Source organism: Onychomys torridus, chromosome 9, assembly GCF_903995425.1.
Source record: "Onychomys torridus chromosome 9, mOncTor1.1, whole genome shotgun sequence".
Classification (NCBI taxonomy): domain Eukaryota; kingdom Metazoa; phylum Chordata; class Mammalia; order Rodentia; family Cricetidae; genus Onychomys; species Onychomys torridus.
Genome location: NC_050451.1, coordinates 30,260,470 through 30,276,502, shown reverse-complemented (window position 1 = coordinate 30,276,502; position 16,033 = coordinate 30,260,470). Strand labels below are relative to the sequence as shown.

At 54.0% G+C, this 16,033-nt stretch overlaps 1 long non-coding RNA gene across 1 annotated transcript in view; it reads right to left on the bottom strand.

Moving 5' to 3' along the window:
- Positions 1–551: 551 nt before the first annotated feature.
- Positions 552–16,033, bottom strand: part of LOC118590867 — a 75,882-nt gene continuing 60,400 nt past the window's right edge. The window contains exon 3 of the long non-coding RNA XR_004945863.1: positions 552–630. This is a non-coding gene — a long non-coding RNA (uncharacterized LOC118590867). The remainder of the gene's footprint in view (positions 631–16,033) is intronic.

Genomic DNA, 16,033 nt, shown 5'->3' with positions numbered 1-16,033 from the left:
GATAACGGGGAAGCGAGTCCCCAGGATCCCTGAGGAAATAGGCAATATGCTGCATACATTCCTTATCACGCCCATCCCCATTTGACAGATAGTTAAAGCAAAGTATAGAGCAATTGTTCAAAGTTCCAGTGGACAAGTGCCAGAGTCAGGCTCTGAAGTTAGCAGTGCTCACCGTGGCAGGCTGGTGACTCACAGCAGTGAGCATGCCTCTATGCCATCCAGGCCACCCTCCTAAGAGGGTCCTGTGTCCCATGGGAGCTCAGGGTCACCAGTGTGCTTATAAGTATCACTGTGCCAAGGCTGGAAATGCCAGGCTTGCATCCAAGCACTCTCCATCCTGTCTCAGCGACTACTTGAGAAACATCAAGGCAGAGGCCATGGGCATGAACTATAGGGAGCACTTGTCAGGACACAATGACGTTCAGTGAAGGCAGTGGCACCAGAGCCCACTGTGAGGGCTGGGAAGCCCCCATGTGGCTAAGACTAACCCAGGACCCCCAGCCCTGCTGCTCATCTGCTTCTGGAGCTCTCAGCAGAAACACGCACCTACCTCCGTGAGCCAAGAGTTGCTCGTGTCCCTGCACTGGTCGGCAGCTCCCAGCCCCTCCACTTCACTCAAGGTCCATCCTCCTGCAATGAGAGGGGATGGTTAGTGTGTCCGGCTCCTGCAGGGCCTGCCTGGCTGATCACACTGTCACAACTGTTACCAAAGGGAAACCTTAACAGGCAGAACCAACTGACAGATGGGAACACCAAGGGGTGTCGTGGGGTGATGCAGGCAGGTCCAGACACCCCATTTCTGCATTTCTGCATTTCTGCATTTCTGTAGACTTCAGTTTCCCTGTCCAAAGGATCTCTCTCTCTTTCTTTCTCTCTCTCTCCCCCCCCCACCCCCGCCTTCCTAGAGGATCCAAGAGGAAGTGGTGACGCTCACACCATTCACCCCATGAACCCGGCATGAACAGAGCACCCAAGCTGTGATAGTGGTTGCCGCTTCAACAGCTCAGAACGAAGCACTGCAATCCTAAGTAGCATCTCACATCATGAACAAGAGCGGGGGCTGCCCCTGCAGAGACTCAAAGCGTGGAGTGGCCTCTTCAGGAAGGTGAAGTTAAAGGATGAATCGAAAGGCAGACCAAGAGTCAGGGAACAGCGTCTGGGCGGAAGGAACAGCATAAGCGAAGATTCTAAACGGGAGGGGACCAAGTGTGGTCTAGAGGACATGAGAATGGGAGGCGTGGGCTCAGGGAGTGCAGGGCAGAGCAGCAGTGGGCAGAACCAGTCCGGAGGGGGAATGACCTGCATGCCAGTTTGGGAAGAGTTCTCGTGGCTGCTGATCGAGAAGAGCTTGGATGAGGAGTGGTAGGGAGACTGGTTGGGGTGCTGCTCCAAGGTCTGAGAGGGCAGAATGCAGAGCAGCTACCTCTGTTGGTGGCAGGGCATGGGGTAAAGTTGTCCTCACTGGGTGGCCTCTGGTTTACCCCCACACACACACACTTCCAGGGAACGCATCCGGTACCCAGGAGCTCTCTGACAGGTTGTGAGATGCAGACCCCCATTTCAAGTTCTGGCTCTATGAAAGCAGTTTTGTGGTAGGAAGCAGGCATTGTGGCTTCCTTGGGCTAGCACACTTGCCCCCTGAGTCCTAAGAATGCTGGCTACAGGGCGGCATGCCTCTCAGAGCAGAGAGGCCTGGCTGATGGCGGGACAGGTGTTGCCAGCCATGGCAGCCTGGCCCAGGCTCTCTCACTGCCCAGCAGGCACAGCTGCAGGGACTCCTGAGCCCTGTGGGTTTAGGGTACAGTCTCGAATCAGAAGAAATCTGGTTCAAGCCCCCAGTTCACCCACTCTCTAAAGATGTGCGCCTGGCACACATCTCCCCCCACCCCTGCTCTCAAATTGTAGGGACATAGGCTCCCGCTTGGAGACACAGACCATGTAAGGAGGTGTATATAGGGTGTGGACCCTTGTCTGCTAGTTGGGACATGAATCACCCACAGGAGCCAGTGCAGGGTTCCACACAGCACAGAGTCCTAGAGCCACCAGGCAAACCAATGGGTTACTTTGAGAATATAAAATAGTCCCTGGGTGTAGTGGGTAGCCATCCCAGCATTGGCCTGGAAGTTCCAACCCCCACTGAGGCTTTGGTAATGGTCACGCCCACAAGGCGGGGCGGAGGAGGAAGCGGAAGACGAAGGATCGGGAAGATCTCACTCTCTTGTTCCCGGACTCTGGACGCTGGAGGTAGACCGAGCAGAGTTCTCCAGAGAACAACGCCGGATTGTGCTATACCCTTGCCAGACCCTGTAACCTACCCCCTCATTTGTAAGTACCCCACAAAATAAACCTCCCTTTTAACTACGTGGAGTGGCCTTAATAATTTCACCAATACCTGGGTGCTGTCACTGCAATGTTCCATTTTACAGAGGAGGAAACTGAGGACCAGGGTTTCATACACAGTAGCAACTGGGCTGGTGTGGAAGGGGAATGAACCTCCTGCCATCCACAGCTCAGGCGTTTCCTGAAGTTTAGTTGGCGGGCAGAGCCGCTGACAAAGAGAAAATGATTGTTTTGGCAGTGGAGACAGAAGTCAGAGCCGGAAAGGCCTTGCTCACTTGGTGTCACTCAGGCCTTAAGAATCAACGCCTGCCAGGCCTGCCAATCAGGGTGTGTGGCTTTCACTTGGGCATCTGGTTCAGCATGGACACATGACCCCATCTCCTGCAGCCCTACTACCTCAGTGTTAAACTTATGCAAAGTGGTAAGCAGGCCAGGAAGGGTACCAAGGGAAGGACACTGGAAGCTGAGCTCTGGACTGGGTCAGGAGTGCACGTGTGCCTTATATCTGAAGACACAGGAACAGGAGGCTGACATTGAATCCATACTATGGGTCACGATGGCTGGAATTAGCCTCAGAAAAATGCTGTTTAATTTATAGGCAAAGCCCAGAGAAGTTCTCTAACGGCCTAAGGTCACACAGCTACTGCAGAGCTAATACACATAACAGCCTGGCCCTGGAAGTCATTCAGTAGCCCTGCTCAGAACAAGTGGATCCGAGGCCCTCTTACAGGAGGCTCGGGTACCAGGAGCCTGGATGAGGCTGTGGACACAGAAGAGACATGGTTTCCCAACTTACCCAGTCCCTGCTATGTCCTCTGCTATGGCTCCCAGCCTGTGTGAGCTTGGACACCAAGTAAAGGCCAAGGACAGAGGCAAGAGGTGACTTGTCCTTGGCTGCTCCCAGACAGTGCAAACCACAGGTTAAATAGCAGGTCTGAGAGGCAACTGGTTTTTCTTCCTCAAAGGCCTTTGGTATCCTGGAGGATTGTGGGCAGTAGGAGCTCACCCTGATTCCTGTGGATGGAGACTCTTACAGGGTGGGGGGCGAGACTCCAACCACAAGGCAGCTTCCATCAGTGACACAGAGAAGGCCACACAGGGCCACGCCCATCATAGGCATGATTCCAAAGCTCCAGTGGGGAATGCGGTTGCTGGAAACTCCATTACTGCTCCCGAGTGAGCAGACCCTGGTCGGTCTTTCATAAGGCAGAGATCACTTGAGGGCTGGGACTGTCCCAGGGCCAGACAGAGTCCCCCAACCATTGCCAAGTTACCAACCCCACCTCCTCCAAGGATCCCTAGGAAGAAGTGGGGGTTGTTTTGATGAAGACCAAGATCTGGATTGGAATCCTGTGGTTAGGTCACGGGTCAGAGATGGGTAGGGCTGGGCTTAAGTCCCTGCTTTGCTACTGCTGCTGGGTCACCTTGTGCAAGTCACTCAGCTTCTCTGAACCTCTATCTCCTTTGTAACTTTTCCTCCAACAACTCATCTGCAAGGGAGGCTCCAAGCTGGTGAGGATCTTGGACATGAGCATACCCAGACCAAGGGTAGCTAGACAACCCTTACAATGTATGGCTGTCTATTGCAGAGCCTGCAATCCTGAGGGCTGAACCAGACAGGAAGTTTCACAAGGCATGGAGGAAGAGTCCAGAGAATAGTAACAAGGCACCTTTGCAGAGTACAGAACTGCTCTATTCACAAGTGGCTAAGTGGGGGCAGAACCTTCATCACGTGGGCCATGCCCATTCCCTGCTGACCTGGTACAAAGACCTGAACCCTGCCACCCCTACCCTCTAACCCTTGGTGTCTGACCTGGACAGAGCAGTTGGGCCACCCCTACTTTGTAGAGCTGTTATGTCAGAGGCTGGGGTGGGGAATGGGTCCCCTCTTGGGTCCAACCAAACTCTTCATGGGGACAGGGATCTCCTGAGAGATTTACATAGACACACATCCCCTGAGATGACCCTGAGCCCAGGCCCTGGTCTTGGTCTCTCTTTGGAGGCCCGGGCTGGCTCCAGAAAAAAGGCAAATATTTACCCCAGATGGTTATCCAAACCTTATCTGAAGCTCTGCCTCCTGCATTCTTGGAATACATGTTCCTTGACCTCACCCTCACTGAGCTGAGCTGTGGGTTGGGGATCTGGACTGGGATAGCCCGACTCAGGCTCCAGAGTTAGGGGGAGCCAAGGTCTGCTGGCTGGAAAGCTGGAGCTGTCTCAAAACCTCCCCCAATACACCCACAAGAGATGTTCCAGGATGTTCTGGGAGAAGTGTGCATTAGTGGGAACCACCCACAGGCCTACCACAAACTTCCTATCAGTGGCTAGCTTCGCCCAGAGAAGGGAATGGGATGAGGTCTGTGTTGATAGCCCCAGTATCTATCATTCATGGTTAGTGACCCCAGCCAGAAAGTGACACACACACACACACACACACACACACACACACACACACACACACACACATACTGTGGCCCAGTCTGCTACCACAAGGACTGCCCCACCGGTTGGCCCTTCCTCAACAACTCCATCGGCTCCCTCTCAGCCCTTAGCATGGTCCTGGTGCCCGAAATGAGAAGGTCCCATTAAGCACACCTGAAAGTACACATCTGAAGGCAGAAGCCTTTGGCCAAAAGGAGCAGGATTTTGAGGCCCCACCTCACACCGCACTTCCAGCATCTCTGCCATTGCCTGTGGACCTGGTCATCTCCACTCCCCGAAGAACCACCTGATGAGAGCTTCCAGAACATCCGGTGTTTCTTCTTGCATAATTAGAACTTGGCAGTTATCTATATTTTGGGCCATGAAGGCCACATGGAGGACTTGGCTGTCCTCATTCTGGGCAGGACAGAGCTGGACCCTGGGGGTTGGGGCACTCAGAATTTCTGCTGCCGCTGCACCTCACTGGCTTCCAGGTGACAAGCAGGTGGGCTGGTGGCTCAGGTTCAGAACTCAAGGGTAGGGATGCCTGAGAATAACCATTAGCAGGTCTTTGGTCTAAGAACTGCGCACAGACTCAACAGGTGCTGTCACACCGTGTCCTGCATCAAAGCAGGTGCAGGCTCTCTGACCAGGGGGCCAGGGATGGGGCAGAAACAGTAGGCTGACCTGCTGGGCCAACCAGGGGTGTTACCTGCCTCCTGGGCCCTTGTAGACACCTCTGAGCATCACGGGATGTTCCAGGTTGTTTTCGGAGAAGTGAACATTGGCAGGAACCACCCACAGGAGAGAATCCTATGAAGCTCGGGTTCACATTCTACAGCTGCCAGGAACCCAAAGACATGGTCATGGAGGAGGGTCACTGAGACTCGGCTCTCTTTTTTAAAATGGGAGCTGTCAACTGACTTCTAGGCACTGTCGTACACTCATTCTCTCCCTCAATAACTTATTCCCTTCCTTTAACAAATGACCCCGGCTACCTCACATGCGAGAAGAGCAAAAACAGAAGCCCAGGAAGGCAAGGTGGGAGGTGGAGCTGGGAGGCAGGCCCCTGGCAGCTTCCCTGCCTGACAGTGCGTTCCCATTTTAAGCTGAGGTGGGAAGGCAGGTGGATGGATGGCAGGTGGGTTATCCTGGGGCATGGGAACAGTAAGGGTGTATGTGGCTGGGGGCTGGGGCAGCTAAGGAGCCAGGGGAGACAGTCTTGGTCCACAAATAAGCAGCCGATCCTTCCTGACCTTAGTTCCCCCATCTGGGGCCATCAGTGGCTAAAAGCCTGGATGGGTTGGCTTCATACCCATAATTGGTACAGGAAGTTCAAGAAGTTTGGGCACTGCGGACGATGTATTCCCTATGACCTCCGCCCCCATCCCCAGGCAATCACATTCCCTAGCAGGCATCCCTTGGGGACACTGGCCACATGTGACTGGGTAGTGGAGCCCAGATTTATAAAATCCAGACAAAAGAAAGCCCTGTTCTTACTACAAGTCTATCATCATCCAGACCTAGATAGAATCCTGTCTTTCCTGTGACCTCGGTGGTGGGAAAAGGGGAGACAAGATGTTATAGGGTGATCCAGCCTTCCTTCCACAGGCAGCCAGTGAGTCTTTAAGAGGCAGCCAAAGGACCAAAGAAGAAAAGGCCATTGCACTTCAGCGCACAGTATGTGCCCAGGCACCTCACCTAGTCAACCTTCCCTCCAGTGCCCTGTTTGCTCAGTGCTGTACTTTGCGTCCAGACTTTGTCTTTCACCTTCTCCTGACCTGAGCCAGCTGCTAGGGAGGAGGGGTGATGTCTACACAGCTGCCTGGATGGAGGAGGAGAATGGCACGCAGCAGGGGGTAGGCAGAGAAGGACATCCCTGACCTGCTTTACTGTGCATGGCAGAAACTAGCTAGGCTTGCCTTCCTGGGTGTCTGGGGCCCAGCCCTGGATGGTGCCAGTGTGTTTCAGCCTCTGCATCTTCCTGCACCAATTATGGGTGTGATGTCAGCTCAACCCATCCCTGAGCCAGGGCACACCCAGAGCACGGTGACTCTCTGTCCTGGAGGTGCAGACATAAGGTGCTCTTTTCCACAGAATCTGGGATTCCCCCTGTTCTTTCAGAAGGAGAGGCTCACATCCCAGCTATCTGATTGGATTGTTGGGGTGAGGAGCGACACCCTTACCAGCCCACTCATCCTTAGGACTGACAGAACACACATTCCAGGGAGCTGGATGGCCCAAGGATATCCCCTGAGGTGAGCAGTCTCTTCATGTGGCTTTAGAATCCAACCCTAGCCTTGTAGGCACCCCAATATTACAGTTCGAATGTGTCCCCAAAGCCTATGTGTTAATGGTTTGGAGGTGGGGCCTTCAGAAGGTTCATAGGATTGAGTGAGGGTACAAGGGTGAGGCCCTCAGCATGGCATTAGTGCCTTCACAGAAGAGCTCAGTATTGCCATGCAACACCCTCTGCTGTGTTGGGAAGCCCCTAGCAGATGCTAACACTATATATACCTTGGATTCCCCACACTCCAGAACTATGGGCCAAATAAACTTCTATTTTTTTGAAACTATCAAGTCTCAAGTAGTTGCTACAAAAGCCAGGCAAGGGCTTAGTTGGACACAAAGGAGTAGTGGTGGTCAGAGTGTTGTGGTCTCTGCTTAAAGAGGCAGGCGGTGACACAGGTGCTTACTGCCTCTGCCCCAGGCCTAGTCACAGTACACGGTTTACACATATGAGCTCACTATGAACACACTTACACACTCCAAAGTGTCAATGGCACCCTCACTGCATAAATGAGGAAGATAAATGAGGCGCAGGTGCTGGAAGTCACATGCTCAGGGTCAGAAAGCGGCAGAGCTGGGCTCAGCACTCTGGCACTAGGCTCTGTGAACTCAATCAACAGGGCAGGACTCTCTTCCCAGGGACTCTTGGGGAGAGTAGCAAAGGTGGCCACCAGAGGCCACCCAAACCAGAGCAGCCCAGCCAGCAGCAGGCTACACCCGAGGACCTGATTTCACCGGTCTGAGGCAGTTATTCAAAACTGTCTGCAGTTTCCTCAGAGGCCAGGGCTGAGAACTCTGGCTTGCCCATGATTGCTCCATTCCAGGTTCCAGGATCCTGAGGCCTAGAGCTGAGCCCTCAGATTCTCTGTCCTGGGTTTGTTTTGAGCTTGTGGATACAGCATTGTCCCCTCCAGAGGAGCAGCCCACATATGTGGGTGGGAGAGACGAGGCAGGCAGCCAGGGAAACGGCCCAGCAAACAGTCTGGTAACACACAGCAATACTGACTCATAACCATCCAGCCTAGGGCTCCACCCCACTACCAGAGCTTTTGGGCTGTACCAGAGTCCCTCGCACAAGGAGCAGAGAGACATTGAGGGCGAAAGGAACAATGGGACCCACCTAGGGCTAGGTGGGACAGGGAGACGCCCAGAGGAAGAGGTGAGGGGCACAGAGTCAGCCTGGGACAACCACTCTAGTCCACAGGAAGGGGAGGTTGGCCTGGGTCCCTGGTGCTAGCATCCACTCAGGTCATTTGTCTCCTCGTGACTTGGGACACCATGCGGGATGCCTATCCAGGCTTCTGACTGCCAATTTTTCTCCCCAGGAACCCATGACTCCTCAGTCTCAGCAACCTCACGGGCAATACCCTCCCTCTGCACTGCTGTCCCCTTGGTGTGACTTGCAGGGATCACCCCACAGTACCATGTGACAAAGATCCTGTGAGTCCTAATGGACAAAGTGGATCCTGAGGCGGGGGGCTCCTGTGTTAGGGGCTTCCCCACTGTTCATCAGCTGGCACATGAGCTCAAAGTGTCCACCATCTCCCTTTTTACCCTTCCAAGTCACAATGACCCGAACCCACTTTTCCTTGGAGTCCTGACCCTCTCCTTGGTCCCCTTGGGACCAGTCATCCATGTACACACTGAACTGTGCTATGCTGGTGGCCACCCAGCTTGAGGGGTTGTCCCAGGTGTGGGAATACCTGCCAGGAGAGAGAGTGGGTTAGAGGACAGCAACACCCCCAGCCCCAGGCTTCCACCTACAGATCCACCGATCTGACACACCCACCTGAGCAAGACAGAGCTCAGACATGTTCCACCTGCCGGGCTGCAGAAGAAGGGCCTCCCTTAATCCTTGGGGAGGTGTGAGGTACTTGTGAGTGGTCACCCAAGACAGGCTGTCCTCACCAATCCTAAGTTCATCCTCTGCCAAGGGTTTCATTTCACCGATTGCTTATGCTAAGCAGAGCATCTACCTCTCCTTGGCTTTTTATAGATGAGGTCCAGAGTGGGCAAGTGACTTGCCCAAGTGGACCACCCAACAAACGAGTGGCAGATTCTGGACAAAGAATCTGGGCCCCTGGCTTGCAGGCCTGAGGTTTCTCCCATGGGCCTGAAAAATTCTACGAAGGAGCCCAGTCATTCACATGGAGGGCGAGGGTTGGCGCAGGCTGAGAGTCTCTGCCCAGGGGACAGCCTGGTAAGAGTCAGAACAGGTCACGGGCAGGGCAGTCCTTCCTTTCTCAAGAGGGTAGGATTCTTGGTGGTGGCTCCCATGGGAATAGGAGACACTTCAGTCGGGAAACTGGGGTGGGCCAAGGTAGTGCTTGGGTAGGGCTTCCTGTGGGGGTGACCCGTGTGTCTATGGCCCTGGGGCCAGGACAGACTTCATTGTACCTCATCTCTGGGCTAGACTCATCCTTCCACTTGCCCTGGTTTCCTGTTCCATCAACCCCACCGGGCCCAGGGGAGACAGAGGGCCTCAGAGGTCTTTTCATAAAGGCTGCTGCTTTCTGGAGGCAGGATGGACTAGGAATCCTGGCAGGCTTGGCCACCATGACCTCTGACCTCTGGGACTCTTGGTCATTTATTTTTACAGGATAAGGCCATGACAAAAGTACCACTGTGTTTCTCCCCTGAGCATATGACCTTGGACATGGCTGAGTAGTGCCTGTGGGAATTAGCCTTACCTAGTGCTGACATGTCAGATCACCTGAGTAGCATGCAGGGAAAGGCCCATGGGGTCACTCATGTACATTTTGACTCTAGCAATGTAGGTGACCCCAGCCCATTCTCTATGGTTCAGGAATTGGGGATACATCCACTCAGGCTAAGGGTACAGTACAAAAGGAAGTTGGTGCCCTGCCCTGGGGTGGGAGGATGTAGACACAGCGTTTAGCCTCTCCCTGGCCCCTCCCTCATGGCTCCCCAGCCAACGGAGAGCTACATTGGGTCTCCATCAGACTGTTTGACATCAGAATGAGAAGGGCCTCTCAGCTGGCCCACGTCAACATAGGCCTCTCCTGTTCATTGAGAGTGGGAGAGACCAGGCCTCTCCTGGAATCCAGTCTCTTTGCTGTACATGGCAGCCCGAGCATCTCCCCAGCCAAGGCATAGCCCCAGCAGGCCTCCTGGCTCTGGAAATCCTGAGAGGTGGGAAGGTCCATCTGCTGAGCTTTGGCAGAACTGACGTGAGCCACACCCTGGCTACCAGTTCTGGATCAGAGGCCTGGTCTCGACTGCTGGGACTTCTGAAGCAGGAAGCCTGGAAGGGACTCAGAGATGCTGAAGGCTAACGGTCTGTGGTCCTCACACAAGTGGATGAAGGACAGAGGCCAGACTTCAGCCTGGCAGGTGGCCAGCCCACTAAAAGAACTACCAGATGTCTGTGGGCAGTAGAAAGCCAACCCTGGAGCTGTAGTGTACAAGCTAGGGCCGAGAATAAGGCCCAGAGGGCACTGTCAGCTCCAGCCTGGTCCGCTCTGCAGCCACCCTGTCCGGCACCTGTATTCAGATGAGGATGGTAAAATGGTAGCCACTGGGTACACCCCTCTAGCTTTTCTCTGCACAGAGGTTCCCCATTTATCTTCTTCACGCTGAATACTGAACCACTAACTGCTCTCACAGCAAAGCTTTTAGAGATGCCTTATACGCTCTGAGGTGGCCCTCGGTACCTCCTCATCTTGACACCCAGTACCAAGTGTCCCTTTCCCTCCCAGAGCCCAGGTAGCTGGACCTCAGTTCCCAGCCACAGCTGCCTCTTATAACAGCTCTCATCTTCTCGACCCCTTTGGCCCGTCTGGGTGGCTACCAACAATTTGGCAATTGATACCTCTAGGTCTGGGGAATGTGGTTTTCCTGGAATACAGAGCCGGCAAGGACACATGCCAAGAAGTGTTTGTCAAAAGAAGGACTCAGGGAAGAGTCAGCTGAGAAGGAGATGCAGACATGAACGCAGGTAACTCACCAAATACGCCTCTCCCACCTGCTTCCAGGCCTGGGAGAACAGCATGGTTCCTAGAAAGACTTGTGAACGTGGTAAAGACAGAGGGCGGCCCATTAGGAGTGATTTCAGGGCTGTCTTTCTCCGCTGGAGGGTTCCTAGAAGGCCCCAGATGTCCAGAAGTTATCTTGGCCTGCATAGCTGTACACAGCTGCTCTGGCCCTATATCCCCGGAGGAATGGGCCCCTCCTGGGCTAGAAACACCTGCTCGGGCGGCCTCAGTCTCTCGTCTTGAGGAATACAAGTCTCTTATCCCCTTCCCTCTTAGTAATCTCTGGCCCAACATTGGGGTTTCAGCCTCCTGAACAGTGGTAGATGAGACAGGTCACCTCATGACAAGGTTGTAGGGTCCTCACCCTGGAAGGGGATTAATCTCAGTGCTCCAACTGGAAGGAAACACAGCAGACATGGGGTTCCCCGGAGGTTCTGGAGAAACTCCTTACCTCCACAGGAACCAGGGCCTGCCTCACAGTAGGTATGCCGCACACATTCAGTGGCTTTCTGGGTACATGTGGGAAAGCCAAGGGTCAGGACTCTACAGCACAGGTCTGGGGCCACCATAGTTGGAGGCAGCTTTTGTATACTTACCCCATCTCTGGCTGGGATGTTGCCTTTTGGAGCTCTGTCTTGCCAGAGGTACCTGCCTCTCTGTGTCAGGGCTGGAGATCCTGGTGGAGAGGGTATGTCCAGGGATGGCCCAGGCCAGTCCTCCCATTCACTCCAGTGGCCCAGGACCTCTGACCCCTGGCTCTGGGCTCTCTATTGAACTACGGCTCCTGTCCTCTGTCCTTTGGTGCACATCATAGCCTCCTCGCTTCAGCTGGCCTGAACTGCTTACTTAAACAGGGGAAAGAGCAGCCATGTGATGGTCAAGGTTTCCTTGGTCTCACACGCATGTACACACACACACAACCACTCACTGGGTCAGGTGGCCACAGGGCCCAGTAGGGCAGGCTGAGCCAACTCAGGTTTCTGAGTTTCTGAAGGACAAGTGGCCAGTGGCCTTTCCTCACTTGGAAGAAGGCTCTTTGCAAACATTTGTTTTCTGCTTCCTGGCTGATGAGAAGCCAAGACTGTGGGGAAACAAGGAGGACAGTATGAAGAGGGACACATGCCCACCCAGGCCTCTGTCTGCTCATTTCCTTCCCCCTCTGCCTTCTCCAAGGGCAGACACTTGTGGCTGCCAGCAGCTCTCAAATAACGGGGGGTGGGGGACCCCAGAGCCAGGGCTGGGGCTAGACTCAGGGCTCAGAAAGGAAGCCTCAGGGATTTGGTGACAGAATGTAAGTCTCATGGCTGGACCCCACAGCATGACTCTGGGAACACTAGAGGTCAAGGTAAGGGTGCCTGTGGCTACCTAGTAGCTACACCTCTGCCTTTGACATCCCAGAGACAGGCCCAAGACTACATTCGGTCTCTGCCCTTGCTGGTGGCTAGGGAGATCACCTGTAGCTAGCTTCCACCTGGCTCAAGCCTAGCCCAGATACCAGGGCCCAGTAGTCTAGAAGCTGCCTATAAAAGCAACCCTGGAAAGCCAGAGAAAAGTGAGAGGTGTGGCTGAGGGTTCCCAAATCAAGCCATCTCCCTCCGGCCCAAGCAAGCTCTTCAAGGAAGTCACCTCATCTATCCTCACAGCAGCTGAGTACAAGAGCTCCTGTGACTCCATTTCACAGACAGGGGCGGAGAGGGGGTGTGGCCACAGAGAAGGCACTAAACAAGAAGGCTACCAATCAGAGTCAGAGCCCATGTTTCTCACCCAGGCCCCACTCCACAGCCCTGGGAACAGTTTACCTATGAAGTTCCTGACTGTGTTTCCAAGGCCAGGCCCTGATTTCTGAAGAGATGCTCAGGATCCATGCCTAGGAATCCTACTCTCAGTGTTGGGGACCCTAGGAAGCGTCCCTACACACGTAATGGCTCAAGGGCACAAGGAAAGGAGAAAGGGGGAGAGAGAGAGAGAGAGAGAGAGAGAGAGAGAGAGAGAGAGAGAGAGAGAGAGAGACTCAAAGAAGGAGGAACACTCATCGGACCACAGAGAAGGATGGAGAATACATGGGGGCAACAGAGTGAGGCCCGGGTGGACAGGGGGCAATGACACACAGAGTAAGGAAGGCCTGGAAGAGTGAGAAACAAGAGCTGGGGCGGGGGTGGGTGGGGGAGGACTCCAGGAGTGAGCAAGAGAAAAGGAAACTGGTGAATGAGGAGAGGAAGAGGAAGCGATGGTCAGGAGGAGAGCAGCAGCGGAGGAGCGTGGGGGAAAGGCAGGCAGGTCAGCAGGGAGTGGGTGCTGGAAAATGGAGAGATGGTAGAAAGCAAGCCTGCCCACCGAACGTTAAATACCTAACAGGAGATGACAAATCAAATGGGAATTACTGCGGTAAAAACATAATTAGAAACTTGATTGAAGTTAAACAGAATTTACATAACACTGCAAATTAACTTTACACAACTATTCACTGGGAAGGCGAAGAAAAAGCATTTCATTAGTAATCTATATTTAAACAATGGGCACTGGAAAGCTTTAGGGTTCAGAACTGGGTGCCTTCAAAAGGCGAGGCTTGCTGGGGAGTTTAATGCAGCAGGCGCTGTGGGCAGTGGTGGATAGAACCCATGAAGGACCTTCTGGGGAGCAGGGCGCCAGCTGTAATTCTGATGCTAGACCTGACTGGCTGCTGTGTAGCTCTTTGAAAGTGCCTTGCTTTCTCTGGGCCTCTATGCCTGGATATTCTAGAAGAGCATGGGAGACCGTAGAGTTTGTTTTAAGTTCCTAGACTTTGGGTTCAGATGGCTTAGGTACCAAGGGCCTCCCCTACACATTAACTGTGACATCCTACACACTGGATCCTCCCGACCCTGACTTACCAATCTATTCAATGGCCATAAGTCCAGCCCTGCCAGAGAGCACTGAGGCAGGAGAGGATTAAGACAGGGACAGGTGGAGGGAGGCTTAAAGAAAGTGAGTCTGAAGGCCCCCGATTACTTGGCTATCCGCAGAGCACATTAATGAGATTACCCACAGTCTCCTGCTACCGAGGAGACATAGAGCCCCATAGCATCAAAGCAGCCTTGGCTGGCTCCCCTAATCCTAATGCAGAATCATGTGGGCACCCCCTCTCATTCTGTCCCAAGGCCTCACCTGGGTTCCATGCAATTCTCAGACTGAGGAATGTCAGAAGCCAGCAAGCTCTGTCAGCTCCTGCTGAGGGTCCAAAGCCCCTGTCCTGCTGAGCCCACAGGCAGGGGAGTGCTTCTCCCTAAGGGGTTCCACATTGCTCTGCCCCACTGAAGGTTGCTGGTCCCCCACACCTCACAGCCTCAACTGCACCCTGAAAAGCTCTTGGGAAATGGGGACCCACCATTGTCCCCTCTGCTCACCTGCCTACCATGAGGCACATGAGGGAGCTGCAGGGTCATTAGAGAGGAAAGAGATGCCTGAGGGACTCTCAGTGTGCTGGGTCCAGCGTGGGGCAGTGGCAGCTTTCAATGTCTTGCTGTGGTAGCAAGGTGGGAACCCCGTCCCTGAGTCCTGAACACCAACAGGGAGTGTCTAGAAGGTGAGAGAGGACACATGAGGTTACAAGTGCTCTTTGTGTGTCTCACCAGTCTTGTCCTGGCCCAGTGGTGACACACTGAGACAGACAGAGCTTAGGTAAGGAGAGAAAAGGATCACAGGATAGAAACACAGTCCCCTGCCTATGGCAGAGTGCCATGACCATGACCACTGGGCCAGCAGTCCAACCCTCCGGCAGCCCCAGAAGGTAGTTTTCTCTTTAAGAGCAAAGATCTGCTCCTGCCCAGAGATGTAACAGGGGGCTGTTCTAGTCTTTCCCTTGCCCTGTCTCCTTGAGCCCTGTACTCTGGACAAGGGATACAAGAGAGGGCATAACAATGGGCCCAAGAGCCCTAGATGGGCAGGAGGTCAAAAGGGCCCAACAGGACTTCTCAAAGAATAAGAAATAGACAGATCTTAGGGGCTAGAGGCCTAATGGGCCTCATCAGGTGGACAGAAGACCGGGACATAGGCTCATTAGCAGCCCACCCCTAGGGTCCTCCCCACCTGTGTAGCAGAAGGAAGTCCCTACTCCCTGTTCCAACTCTAACAGTCCTCTCTGAATACCTATTAAGGTCTCTGAGCCTTTGTGTCTGTTCCCTCTGTTCCCTCTGCATTGCAGTGCCCTTCCCAGCTTTCCCAATGACATCTTCCTGTCCACTTGGAGCTGGCTCTGCTCTCCTCTGCCTCTCTGGTTGCGCCCTCCTGACATCCATTCCTGTCCCCTCCCCATCTGTGCTCCTCTCCAGGGCCAGATGGCTGTGACTCAGACTCAGACTCCCGGCCTCCATACTCTCAACAAGCTCTCTCAGGGTGACCCCACTGGCTGCCTAGCTTGCAACACCAGTCACAAACAATTCCCGATGGACCGTGCATCTCCAGCCACAGCCTCTCTTTCCAGACTCAGATCTGGCCACCTCCTTGCTCAGCTGTTTGTGGCTCAGAGGTGCAGCACCTCCACCCATCCAAAGCAGAGTGCCTTCTGGGGTCCCACTCTGTACTCCCAGCAGCCCAGGGGCAGAGAAAATGACAATCTCCTTCTCTGGCTCTGTCCCAAACCTACCAGCCAGGCCTGACCATCCTTGACCTACAGGATCCTCCATTGGAGTCCACAGCAAGCCTGATGCAGGATTTCAGGAACGTTTATACTCAGCTGCCGCTCACCTCTGTCCCAGTACCCCCAGTGCAAGCAACCAGAGCTCTCTTAGGACCTGGCAGCAAGCTTTCAATGGTTCCTTGCTCCTCAATCGCTGCCTTTACCTCTCTAATTCCCCCTGTTGTCCCCAGTTGAGACCATCCTCCTCCTCCTCACTGTACTAGCCTCCAAGCTCACAAGAGGCCTTAACTAACCATCAGAGCACTCCCCTGCCCCATGCTTCATGAACTCTCTTTTCTGCCTGCATTTCATTTCTTAGAACCCAGTCTCAAGC